This window comes from Gobio gobio (genome assembly GCF_949357685.1).
Source record: "Gobio gobio genome assembly, chromosome: 20".
Taxonomy (NCBI): Eukaryota; Metazoa; Chordata; class Actinopteri; order Cypriniformes; family Gobionidae; genus Gobio; species Gobio gobio.
The window spans coordinates 28,932,570-28,947,373 of NC_137113.1; the positions used below are offsets into that span (position 1 = coordinate 28,932,570).

At 38.5% G+C, this 14,804-nt stretch overlaps 1 protein-coding gene across 1 annotated transcript in view; it reads right to left on the minus strand.

Annotated features, from left to right (window-relative positions):
- svild (supervillin d) overlaps positions 1 to 14,804 on the minus strand; it is a 153,683-nt gene that overhangs the window by 68,148 nt on the left and 70,731 nt on the right. The gene's annotated exons all lie outside the window — the stretch shown is intronic.

A 14,804-nucleotide genomic window follows, 5' to 3' on the forward strand; every position in this document is an offset into this window, starting at 1 on the left:
ATGAGCCATTGACTGTATTATGACCAGTTTCATTAAACTAGGCTAATTTAATCAAAAGTTATTAGCATGTTTGTAAATTTTGTTATAACCTCTGACCACAAGGTGGCACTGCCCCAAAACGTTTTGAGTACCTTCAAAGCATGGTGCGGAAGACATGATTTTTGGACAAACAGTTCAAAAGTTATAAGCAAAAATAGCCATTTTTTGTATCTCCGGACCAGTAGGTGGCGCTGCGCCTAAACGCTGCATTTTGCCTCAGGTCATGCTTGTGATGACATCTACAAGATTGGTTTGAATACGATAAAGCGTTGTGGAGATATAGGCTTATGAGTGTTTTTGCAACCGCTACGCAAAATTTGTGTGCGCGTTTATCGAAAACGATTTGACAAATCAACTTGATTTGCAAGATTTTTTGTCAGCATGGTCTGAAGATGATATGGTTCAATTTCTGTGCAAATCGGACAAACCGTCTAGGACGAGTTCGCAAAAGTAGGTTTTTTGGAAAATTAAAAATGGCGGGGAAATTATCATGACCGAAAATGACATCATAGGTTGCAATTGAATCGGCATGAGCCAATGACTCTATTATGACCAGTTTCAATATACTAGGCTAATTTAATCAAAAGTTATTAGCATTTTTGTCAAGTTTGTTATATCTTTTGACCACAACGTGGCACTGCCCTAAAACTTTTTGAGTACCTTCAGGGCATAGCATGGAAGTCACATACCGAGTTTAGTAACAATATACTAATGCATTTGTAAAATATAGCATTTTTTGACAAAATTCAAAATGGCCGACGGCCAAAATGGCCGATATGGTAAAATTGAATATCAGACGACTCGGCATGCCGTCCTGAATGTAACGAGACCACTTTTATGATTTTTGGACAAACAGTTCAGAAGTTATAAGCAAAAATAGCAATTTTTCGTATCTCCGGACCAGTAGGTGGTGCTGCGCCGAAACGCTGTATGTTGCCTCAAGTCATGCTTGTGATGACATGTACCAAGTTTGGTTTGAATACGATAAAGCGTTGCGGAGATATTGCCTTAAGTGTGTTTTTGCAACCGCTACGTAAAATTTGTTTGCGCGTTTATCAAAAATGATTTGACGAATCAACTTGATTTGCAAGATTTTTTGTCAGCATGGTCTGAAGATGATCTGGTTCAATTTTCGTGCAAATCGGATGAACCGTCTAGGACGAGTTCGTAAAAGTAGGTTTTTCGGAAAATTCAAAATGGCGGGGAAATTATCATGACCGAAAATGACATCATAGGTTGCAATTGAATCGGCATGAGCGAATGACTCTATTATGACCAGTTTCAATATACTAGGCTAATTTAATCAAAAGTTATTAGCATTTTTGTCAAGTTTGTTATATCTTTTGACCACAAGGTGGCACTGCCCTAAAACTTTTTGAGTACCTTCAGGGCATAGCATGGAAGTCACATACCGAGTTTAGTAACAATATACTAATGCATTTGTAAAATATAGCATTTTTTGACAAAATTCAAAATGGCCGACAGCCAAAATGGCCGATATGGTAAAATTGAATATCAGACGACTCGGCATGCCGTCCTGAATGTAACGAGACCACTTTTATGATTTTTGGACAAACAGTTCAGAAGTTATAAGCAAAAATAGCATTTTTTCGTATCTCCGGACCAGTAGGTGGTGCTGCGCCGAAACGCTGTATGTTGCCTCAAGTCATGCTTGTGATGACATGTACCAAGTTTGGTTTGAATACGATAAAGCGTTGCGGAGATATTGCCTTAAGTGTGTTTTTGCAACCGCTACGTAAAATTTGTTTGCGCGTTTATCGCAAATGATTTGACGAATCAACTTGATTTGCAAGATTTTTTGTCAGCATGGTCTGAAGATGATCTGGTTCAATTTTCGTGCAAATCGGATGAACCGTCTAGGACGAGTTCGTAAAAGTAGGTTTTTCGGAAAATTCAAAATGGCGGGAAAATTTTTATGACGGAAAATGACGTCATATGGTGCAATCGATTCGTCTTGAGCCAAGGAATCAGAGGAAAAAATAATTTTGTTTCTAGCCCTTATGGTTCAAAAGTTATAAGCATAAACATGAGTCAAATTTTGGACTGATGGTGGCGCTAGAGGGATTGAGTTTGAGACTCCAAATTTGCTACGGTGACATTTCAGACTGTCCTCTATTAGTGTGCCAAATTTCACAACTTTTTACCATACGGTTCTATGGGCTGCCATAGACTTCGCGGCGGAAGAAGAAGAAGAAGAAGAAGAAGAAGATGAAATATAGCTGCAAGCAGCAATACCGGGGCCAAGCGCAAAGAAGAAGACAAGACATGCCAAAATGGCTGGCAGTGTCAGATCAACTGGAGCAATGAGCAATTAATCACGTTTTAAGATGATTTTAAGCAAAAGGCTGAAAATGCATTGTAGTCTGAGAGTGTCAGACCAACTGCAACAATTAACAATTATACAGTTTAAGAAGATTAGGCAAAATGGCTGAAATATCATATATTGAGTCACTGATAATGTAAGTTAATGGTTTATCACTTTTGACCAATAGGTGGCACAGATACGAAATTGATGTGGTGTGGTCAGAATAAGGGAACAATGACACATGCAAAGTTTGATGCCAATATGTCAAAGCATTGCAGAGATACAGCCTCAAGAGTAATTTTGGCATAATGGCTCAACTTCGTCGCTGCGGTTTACAAAAATGGTTTCATCTATTGATGCAAAATCCCTAACTTTTTGTTGACACAGTCTGAAGATGATACGATTCGATTTTGGTGGAAATTGGACAAACGGTCTAGGATGAGTTTGAAAAAGTAGGTTTTGATCAAATAAGAACATTGAGGACAGTATGTTTGACCAAATATGGAAAAATTAGTATCTCTGTTCTCGGCATGAGCCAATGACTGTATTATGACCAGTTTCATTAAACTAGGCTAATTTAATCAAAAGTTATTAGCATGTTTGTAAATTTTGTTATAACCTCTGACCACAAGTTGGCACTGCCCCAAAACGTTTTGAGTACCTTCAAAGCATGGTGCGGAAGACATGATTTTTGGACAAACAGTTCAAAAGTTATAAGCAAAAATAGCCATTTTTTGTATCTCCGGACCAGTAGGTGGCGCTGCGCCGAAACGCTGCATGTTGCTTCAGGTCATGCTTGTGATGACATATACCAAGATTGGTTTGAATACGATAAAGCGTTGTGGAGATATAGGCTTATGAGTGTTTTTGCAACCGCTATGCAAAATTTGTCTGCGTGTTTATCAAAAACGATTTGACAAATCAACTTGATTTGCAAGATTTTTTGTCAGCATGGTCTGAAGATGATCTGGTTCAATTTTCGTGCAAATCGGACAAACCGTCTAGGACGAGTTCGTAAAAGTAGGTTTTTTGGAAAATTAAAAATGGCGGGGAAATTATCATGACCGAAAATGACATCATAGGTTGCAATTGAATCGGCATGAGCCAATGACTCTATTATGACCAGTTTCAATATACTAGGCTAATTTAATCAAAAGTTATTAGCATTTTTGTCAAGTTTGTTATATCTTTTGACCACAAGGTGGCACTGCCCTAAAACTTTTTGAGTACCTTCAGGGCATAGCAAGGAAGTCACATACCGAGTTTAGTAACAATATACTAATGCATTTGTAAAATATAGCATTTTTTGACAAAATTCAAAATGGCCGACAGCCAAAATGGCCGATATGGTAAAATTGAATATCAGACGACTCGGCATGCCGTCCTGAATGTAACGAGACCACTTTTATGATTTTTGGACAAACAGTTCAGAAGTTATAAGCAAAAATAGCAATTTTTCGTATCTCCGGACCAGTAGGTGGCGCTGCGCCGAAACGCTGTACGTTGCCTCAAGTCATGCTTGTGATGACATGTACCAAGTTTGGTTTGAATACGATAAAGCGTTGCGGAGATATTGCCTTAAGAGTGTTTTTGCAACCGCTACGTAAAATTTGTTTGCGCTTTTATCGCAAATGATTTGACGAATCAACTTGATTTGCAAGATTTTTTGTCAGCATGGTCTGAAGATGATCTGGTTCAATTTTCGTGCAAATCGAATGAACCATCTAGGACGAGTTCGTAAATGTAGGTTTTTCGGAAAATTCAAAATGGCGGGAAAATTTTTATGACGGAAAATGACGTCATAGGGTGCAATCGAATCGTCTTGAGCCAACGAATCAGAGGAAAAAAGAATTTTGTTTCTAGCCCTTATGGTTCAAAAGTTATTAGCATAAACATGAGTCAAATTTTGGACTGATGGTGGCGCTAGAGGGATTGAGTTTGAGACTCCAAATTTGCTACGGTGACAGTTCAGACTGTCCTCTATTAGTGTGCCAAATTTCACAACTTTTTACCATACGGTTCTATGGGCTGCCATAGACTTCGTGGCGGAAGAAGAAGAAGAAGAAGAAGAAGAAGAAGATGAATAATAATAATAAGAACGGGAACGGTTTCAATAGGTGCCTTCGCACCTTCGGTGCTTGGCCCCTAAATATAGCTGCAAGCAGCAATACCGGGGCCAAGCGCAAAGAAGAAGACAAGACATGCCAAAATGGCTGGCAGTGTCAGATCAACTGCAGCAATGAGAAATTAATCACGTTTTAAGATGATTTTAGGCAAAAGGCTGAAAATGCATTGTAGTCTGAGAGTGTCAGACCAACTGCAGCAATTAACAATTATACAGTTTAAGAAGATTAGGCAAAATGGCTGAAATATCATATATAGAGTCACTGATAATATAAGTTAATGGTTTATCACTTTTGACCAATAGGTGGCACAGTTACGAAATGTATGTGGTGTGGTCAGAATAAGAGAACAATGACACATGCAAAGTTTGATGCCAATATGTCAAAGCATTGCAGAGATACAGCCTCAAGAGTCATTTTGGCATCATGGCTCAACTTCGTCACTGCGGTTTACAAAAACGGTTTCATCTATTGATGCAAAATCCCTAACTTTTGTTGACACAGTCTGAAGATGATACGATTCGATTTTGGTGGAAATTGGACAACCGGTCTAGGATGAGTTTGAAAAAGTAGGTTTTGATCAAATAAGAACATTGAGGACATGATGTTTGACCAAATATGGCAAAATTAGTATCTATGTTCTCGGCATGAGCCAATGACTGTATTATGACCAGTTTCATTAAACTAGGCTAATTTAATCAAAAGTTATTAGCATGTTTGTAAATTTTGTTATAACCTCTGACCACAAGGTGGCACTGCCCCAAAACTTTTTGAGTACCTTCAAAGCATGGTGCGGAAGACATGAATTTTGGACAAACAGTTCATAAGTTATAAGCAAAAATAGCCATTTTTTGTATCTCCGGACCAGTAGGTGGCGCTGCGCCGAAACGCTGCATGTTGCCTCAGGTCATGCTTGTGATGACATATACCAAGATTGGTTTGAATACGATAAAGCGTTGTGGAGATATAGGCTTATGAGTGTTTTTGCAACCGCTACGCAAAATTTGTGTGCGCGTTTTTCGAAAACGATTTGACAAATCAACTTGATTTGCAAGATTTTTTGTCAGCATGGTCTGAAGATGATATGGTTCAATTTCTGTGCAAATCGGACAAACCGTCTAGGACGAGTTCGCAAAAGTAGGTTTTTTGGAAAATTAAAAATGGCGGGGAAATTATCATGACCGAAAATGACATCATAGGTTGCAATTGAATCGGCATGAGCCAATGACTCTATTATGACCAGTTTCAATATACTAGGCTAATTTAATCAAAAGTTATTAGCATTTTTGTCAAGTTTGTTATATCTTTTGACCACAAGGTGGCACTGCCCTAAAACTTTTTGAGTACCTTCAGGGCATAGCATGGAAGTCACATACCGAGTTTAGTAACAATATACTAATGCATTTGTAAAATATAGCATTTTTTGACAAAATTCAAAATGGCCGACAGCCAAAATGGCCGATATGGTAAAATTGAATATCAGACGACTCGGCATGCCGTCCTGAATGTAACGAGACCACTTTTATGATTTTTGGACAAACAGTTCAGAAGTTATAAGCAAAAATAGCCATTTTTCGTATCTCCGGACCAGTAGGTGGCGCTGCGCCGAAACGCTTTATGTTGCCTCAAGTCATGCTTGTGATGACATGTACCAAGTTTGGTTTGAATACGATAAAGCGTTGCGGAGATATTGCCTTAAGTGTGTTTTTGCAACCGCTACGTAAAATTTGTTTGCGCGTTTATCGCAAATGATTTGACGAATCAACTTGATTTGCAAGATTTTTTGTCAGCATGGTCTGAAGATGATCTGGTTCAATTTTCGTGCAAATCGGACAAACCGTCTAGGACGAGTTCGCAAAAGTAGGTTTTTTGGAAAATTAAATATGGCGGGGAAATTATCATGACCGAAAATGACGTCATAGGATGCAATTGAATCGGCATGAGCCAATGAATGTATTATGACCAGTTTCATTATACTAAACTAATTAAATCAAAAGTTATTAGCATTTTTGTCAAGTTTGTTATAACTTTTGACCACAAGGTGGCACTGCCCCAAAACTTTTTGAGTACCTTCAGGGCATGGAGTGGAAGTCACATACCGAGTTTAGTAACAATACACTAATGCATTTGTAAAATATAGCATTTTAGCACATAATTCAAAATGGCCGACAGCCAAAATGGCCGATATGGTAAAATTGAATATCAGACGACTCGGCATGCCGTCCTGAATCTAACGAGACTACTTTTATGATTTTTGGACAAACGGTTCAAATGGTATAAGCAAAAACAGCCATTTTTTGTATCTCCGGACCAGTAGGTGGCGCTGCGCCGAAACACTGCATGTAGCCTCAAGTCATGCTTGTGATGACATGTACCAAGTTTGGTTTGAATACGATAAAGCGTTGCGGAGATATTGCCTTAAGAGTGCTTTTGCAACCGCTACGTAAAATTTGTTTGCGCGTTTTTCGCAAATGATTTGACGAATCAACTTGATTTGCAAGATTTTTTGTCAGCATGGTCTGAAGATGATCTGGTTCAATTTTCGTGCAAATCGGATGAACCGTCTAGGACGAGTTCGCAAAAGTAGGTTTTTCGGTTAATTAAAAATGGCGGGAAAATTATTATGACGGAAAATGACGTCATAGGGTGCAATCGAATTGTCTTGAGCCAAGGAATCAGAGGAAAAAAGAATTTCGTTTCTAGCCCTTATGGTTCAAAAGTTATTAGCATAAACATGAGTCTAATTTTGGACTGATGGTGGCGCTAGAGGGATTGAGTTAGAGACTCAAAATTTGCTATGGTGACATTTCAGACTGTCCTCTATTAGTGTGCCAAATTTCATAACTTTTTACCATACGGTTCTATGGGCTGCCATAGACTTCGTGGCGGAAGAAGAAGAAGAAGAAGATGAATAATAATAATAATAGGAACGGGAACGGTTTCAATAGGTGCCTTCGCACCTTCGGTGCTTGGCCCCTAATAATAAATATAGCTGCAAGCAGCAATACCGGGGCCAAGCGCAAAGAAGAAGACAAGACATGCCAAAATGGCTGGCAGTGTCAGATCAACTGGAGCAATGAGCAATTAATCACGTTTTAAGATGATTTTAAGCAAAAGGCTGAAAATGCATTGTAGTCTGAGAGTGTCAGACCAACTGCAACAATTAACAATTATACAGTTTAAGAAGATTAGGCAAAATGGCTGAAATATCATATATTGAGTCACTGATAATATAAGTTAATGGTTTATCACTTTTGACCAATAGTTGGCGCAGTTACGAAATTGATGTGGTGTGGTCAGAATAAGGGAACAATGACACATGCAAAGTTTGATACCAATATGTCAAAGCATTGCAGAGATACAGCCTCAAGAGTCATTTTGGCATCATGCCTCAAATTCGTCGCTGCGGTTTACAAAAACGGTTTCATCTATTGATGCAAAATCCCTAACTTTTTGTTGACACAGTCTGAAGATGATACGATTCGATTTTGGTGGAAATCGGACAAACGGTCTAGGATGAGTTTGAAAATGTAGATTTTGATCAAATAAGAACATTGAGGACAGGATGTTTGACCAAATATGGCAAAATTAGTATCTATGTTCACGGCATGAGCCAATAAATGTATTATGACCAGTTTCATTAAACTAGGCTAATTTAATCCAAAGTTATTAGCATTTTTGTAAATTTTGTTATAACCTTTGACCACAAGGTGGCACTGCCCCAAAACTTTTTGAGTACCTTCAAAGCATGGTGCGGAAGACATACCACATTTCATAACGATAGACTAATGCGTTTGTATTTTAGCACATAATTCAAAATGGCCGAAACCAAAATGGCCGATATGGTAAAATTAAATATCAGACGACTCGGCATGCAGTCCTGAATCTAACGAGACAACTTTTATGATTTTTGGACAAACGGTTAAAAAAATGATAAAAGCAAAAATATCCATTCTTTGTATCTCCGGACCAGTAGGTGGCACTGCGCTGAAACGCAGCATGTTGCCTCAGGTCATGCTTGTGATGACATGTACCAAGATTGGTTTGAATACGATAAAGGATTGCGGAGATATTGCCTTATGAGTGTTTTTGCAACCGCTACGCAAAATTTGTGTGCGCCTTTATCAAAAACGATTTGACGAATCAACTTGATTTGCAAGAGTTTTTGTCAGCATGGTCTGAAGATGATATGGTTCAATTTCTGTGCAAATCGGACAAACTGTCTAGGACGAGTTCGCAAAAGTAGGTTTTTTGGAAAATTAAAAATGGCGGGGAAATTGTCATGACCGAAAATGACATCATAGGGTGCAATTGAATCGGTATGAGCCAATGAATGTATTATGACCAGTTTCATTAAACTAAGCTAATTTAATCAAAAGTTATTAGCATTTTTGTAAATTTTGTTATAACCTTTGACCACAAGGTGGCACTGCCCCAACACTTTTTGAGTACCTTCAAAGCATGGTGCGGAAGACACATACCAAGTTTCATAACGATAGACTAATGAGTTTGTAAAATATAGCATTTTAGCACATAATTCAAAATGGCCGAGAGCCAAAATGGCCGATATGGTAAAATTGAATATCAAACGACACGGCATGCCGTCCTGAATCTAACGAGACTACTTTCAAATTTCACAACTTTTTACCATACGGTTCTATGGGCTGCCATAGACTTCGCGGCGGAAGAAGAAGAAGAAGAAGAAGAAGAAGATGAAATATAGCTGCAAGCAGCAATACCGGGGCCAAGCGCAAAGAAGAAGACAAGACATGCCAAAATGGCTGGCAGTGTCAGATCAACTGGAGCAATGAGCAATTAATCACGTTTTAAGATGATTTTAAGCAAAAGGCTGAAAATGCATTGTAGTCTGAGAGTGTCAGACCAACTGCAACAATTAACAATTATACAGTTTAAGAAGATTAGGCAAAATGGCTGAAATATCATATATTGAGTCACTGATAATGTAAGTTAATGGTTTATCACTTTTGACCAATAGGTGGCACAGATACGAAATTGATGTGGTGTGGTCAGAATAAGGGAACAATGACACATGCAAAGTTTGATGCCAATATGTCAAAGCATTGCAGAGATACAGCCTCAAGAGTAATTTTGGCATAATGGCTCAACTTCGTCGCTGCGGTTTACAAAAATGGTTTCATCTATTGATGCAAAATCCCTAACTTTTTGTTGACACAGTCTGAAGATGATACGATTCGATTTTGGTGGAAATTGGACAAACGGTCTAGGATGAGTTTGAAAAAGTAGGTTTTGATCAAATAAGAACATTGAGGACAGTATGTTTGACCAAATATGGAAAAATTAGTATCTCTGTTCTCGGCATGAGCCAATGACTGTATTATGACCAGTTTCATTAAACTAGGCTAATTTAATCAAAAGTTATTAGCATGTTTGTAAATTTTGTTATAACCTCTGACCACAAGTTGGCACTGCCCCAAAACGTTTTGAGTACCTTCAAAGCATGGTGCGGAAGACATGATTTTTGGACAAACAGTTCAAAAGTTATAAGCAAAAATAGCCATTTTTTGTATCTCCGGACCAGTAGGTGGCGCTGCGCCGAAACGCTGCATGTTGCTTCAGGTCATGCTTGTGATGACATATACCAAGATTGGTTTGAATACGATAAAGCGTTGTGGAGATATAGGCTTATGAGTGTTTTTGCAACCGCTATGCAAAATTTGTCTGCGTGTTTATCAAAAACGATTTGACAAATCAACTTGATTTGCAAGATTTTTTGTCAGCATGGTCTGAAGATGATCTGGTTCAATTTTCGTGCAAATCGGACAAACCGTCTAGGACGAGTTCGTAAAAGTAGGTTTTTTGGAAAATTAAAAATGGCGGGGAAATTATCATGACCGAAAATGACATCATAGGTTGCAATTGAATCGGCATGAGCCAATGACTCTATTATGACCAGTTTCAATATACTAGGCTAATTTAATCAAAAGTTATTAGCATTTTTGTCAAGTTTGTTATATCTTTTGACCACAAGGTGGCACTGCCCTAAAACTTTTTGAGTACCTTCAGGGCATAGCAAGGAAGTCACATACCGAGTTTAGTAACAATATACTAATGCATTTGTAAAATATAGCATTTTTTGACAAAATTCAAAATGGCCGACAGCCAAAATGGCCGATATGGTAAAATTGAATATCAGACGACTCGGCATGCCGTCCTGAATGTAACGAGACCACTTTTATGATTTTTGGACAAACAGTTCAGAAGTTATAAGCAAAAATAGCAATTTTTCGTATCTCCGGACCAGTAGGTGGCGCTGCGCCGAAACGCTGTACGTTGCCTCAAGTCATGCTTGTGATGACATGTACCAAGTTTGGTTTGAATACGATAAAGCGTTGCGGAGATATTGCCTTAAGAGTGTTTTTGCAACCGCTACGTAAAATTTGTTTGCGCTTTTATCGCAAATGATTTGACGAATCAACTTGATTTGCAAGATTTTTTTGTCAGCATGGTCTGAAGATGATCTGGTTCAATTTTCGTGCAAATCGGATGAACCATCTAGGACGAGTTCGTAAATGTAGGTTTTTCGGAAAATTCAAAATGGCGGGAAAATTTTTATGACGGAAAATGACGTCATAGGGTGCAATCGAATCGTCTTGAGCCAACGAATCAGAGGAAAAAAGAATTTTGTTTCTAGCCCTTATGGTTCAAAAGTTATTAGCATAAACATGAGTCAAATTTTGGACTGATGGTGGCGCTAGAGGGATTGAGTTTGAGACTCCAAATTTGCTACGGTGACAGTTCAGACTGTCCTCTATTAGTGTGCCAAATTTCACAACTTTTTACCATACGGTTCTATGGGCTGCCATAGACTTCGTGGCGGAAGAAGAAGAAGAAGAAGAAGAAGAAGAAGATGAATAATAATAATAAGAACGGGAACGGTTTCAATAGGTGCCTTCGCACCTTCGGTGCTTGGCCCCTAAATATAGCTGCAAGCAGCAATACCGGGGCCAAGCGCAAAGAAGAAGACAAGACATGCCAAAATGGCTGGCAGTGTCAGATCAACTGCAGCAATGAGAAATTAATCACGTTTTAAGATGATTTTAGGCAAAAGGCTGAAAATGCATTGTAGTCTGAGAGTGTCAGACCAACTGCAGCAATTAACAATTATACAGTTTAAGAAGATTAGGCAAAATGGCTGAAATATCATATATAGAGTCACTGATAATATAAGTTAATGGTTTATCACTTTTGACCAATAGGTGGCACAGTTACGAAATGTATGTGGTGTGGTCAGAATAAGAGAACAATGACACATGCAAAGTTTGATGCCAATATGTCAAAGCATTGCAGAGATACAGCCTCAAGAGTCATTTTGGCATCATGGCTCAACTTCGTCACTGCGGTTTACAAAAACGGTTTCATCTATTGATGCAAAATCCCTAACTTTTGTTGACACAGTCTGAAGATGATACGATTCGATTTTGGTGGAAATTGGACAACCGGTCTAGGATGAGTTTGAAAAAGTAGGTTTTGATCAAATAAGAACATTGAGGACATGATGTTTGACCAAATATGGCAAAATTAGTATCTATGTTCTCGGCATGAGCCAATGACTGTATTATGACCAGTTTCATTAAACTAGGCTAATTTAATCAAAAGTTATTAGCATGTTTGTAAATTTTGTTATAACCTCTGACCACAAGGTGGCACTGCCCCAAAACTTTTTGAGTACCTTCAAAGCATGGTGCGGAAGACATGAATTTTGGACAAACAGTTCATAAGTTATAAGCAAAAATAGCCATTTTTTGTATCTCCGGACCAGTAGGTGGCGCTGCGCCGAAACGCTGCATGTTGCCTCAGGTCATGCTTGTGATGACATATACCAAGATTGGTTTGAATACGATAAAGCGTTGTGGAGATATAGGCTTATGAGTGTTTTTGCAACCGCTACGCAAAATTTGTGTGCGCGTTTTTCGAAAACGATTTGACAAATCAACTTGATTTGCAAGATTTTTTGTCAGCATGGTCTGAAGATGATATGGTTCAATTTCTGTGCAAATCGGACAAACCGTCTAGGACGAGTTCGCAAAAGTAGGTTTTTTGGAAAATTAAAAATGGCGGGGAAATTATCATGACCGAAAATGACATCATAGGTTGCAATTGAATCGGCATGAGCCAATGACTCTATTATGACCAGTTTCAATATACTAGGCTAATTTAATCAAAAGTTATTAGCATTTTTGTCAAGTTTGTTATATCTTTTGACCACAAGGTGGCACTGCCCTAAAACTTTTTGAGTACCTTCAGGGCATAGCATGGAAGTCACATACCGAGTTTAGTAACAATATACTAATGCATTTGTAAAATATAGCATTTTTTGACAAAATTCAAAATGGCCGACAGCCAAAATGGCCGATATGGTAAAATTGAATATCAGACGACTCGGCATGCCGTCCTGAATGTAACGAGACCACTTTTATGATTTTTGGACAAACAGTTCAGAAGTTATAAGCAAAAATAGCCATTTTTCGTATCTCCGGACCAGTAGGTGGCGCTGCGCCGAAACGCTTTATGTTGCCTCAAGTCATGCTTGTGATGACATGTACCAAGTTTGGTTTGAATACGATAAAGCGTTGCGGAGATATTGCCTTAAGTGTGTTTTTGCAACCGCTACGTAAAATTTGTTTGCGCGTTTATCGCAAATGATTTGACGAATCAACTTGATTTGCAAGATTTTTTGTCAGCATGGTCTGAAGATGATCTGGTTCAATTTTCGTGCAAATCGGACAAACCGTCTAGGACGAGTTCGCAAAAGTAGGTTTTTTGGAAAATTAAATATGGCGGGGAAATTATCATGACCGAAAATGACGTCATAGGATGCAATTGAATCGGCATGAGCCAATGAATGTATTATGACCAGTTTCATTATACTAAACTAATTAAATCAAAAGTTATTAGCATTTTTGTCAAGTTTGTTATAACTTTTGACCACAAGGTGGCACTGCCCCAAAACTTTTTGAGTACCTTCAGGGCATGGAGTGGAAGTCACATACCGAGTTTAGTAACAATACACTAATGCATTTGTAAAATATAGCATTTTAGCACATAATTCAAAATGGCCGACAGCCAAAATGGCCGATATGGTAAAATTGAATATCAGACGACTCGGCATGCCGTCCTGAATCTAACGAGACTACTTTTATGATTTTTGGACAAACGGTTCAAATGGTATAAGCAAAAACAGCCATTTTTTGTATCTCCGGACCAGTAGGTGGCGCTGCGCCGAAACACTGCATGTAGCCTCAAGTCATGCTTGTGATGACATGTACCAAGTTTGGTTTGAATACGATAAAGCGTTGCGGAGATATTGCCTTAAGAGTGCTTTTGCAACCGCTACGTAAAATTTGTTTGCGCGTTTTTCGCAAATGATTTGACGAATCAACTTGATTTGCAAGATTTTTTGTCAGCATGGTCTGAAGATGATCTGGTTCAATTTTCGTGCAAATCGGATGAACCGTCTAGGACGAGTTCGCAAAAGTAGGTTTTTCGGTTAATTAAAAATGGCGGGAAAATTATTATGACGGAAAATGACGTCATAGGGTGCAATCGAATTGTCTTGAGCCAAGGAATCAGAGGAAAAAAGAATTTCGTTTCTAGCCCTTATGGTTCAAAAGTTATTAGCATAAACATGAGTCTAATTTTGGACTGATGGTGGCGCTAGAGGGATTGAGTTAGAGACTCAAAATTTGCTATGGTGACATTTCAGACTGTCCTCTATTAGTGTGCCAAATTTCATAACTTTTTACCATACGGTTCTATGGGCTGCCATAGACTTCGTGGCGGAAGAAGAAGAAGAAGAAGATGAATAATAATAATAATAGGAACGGGAACGGTTTCAATAGGTGCCTTCGCACCTTCGGTGCTTGGCCCCTAATAATAAATATAGCTGCAAGCAGCAATACCGGGGCCAAGCGCAAAGAAGAAGACAAGACATGCCAAAATGGCTGGCAGTGTCAGATCAACTGGAGCAATGAGCAATTAATCACGTTTTAAGATGATTTTAAGCAAAAGGCTGAAAATGCATTGTAGTCTGAGAGTGTCAGACCAACTGCAACAATTAACAATTATACAGTTTAAGAAGATTAGGCAAAATGGCTGAAATATCATATATTGAGTCACTGATAATATAAGTTAATGGTTTATCACTTTTGACCAATAGTTGGCGCAGTTACGAAATTGATGTGGTGTGGTCAGAATAAGGGAACAATGACACATGCAAAGTTTGATACCAATATGTCAAAGCATTGCAGAGATACAGCCTCAAGAGTCATTTTGGC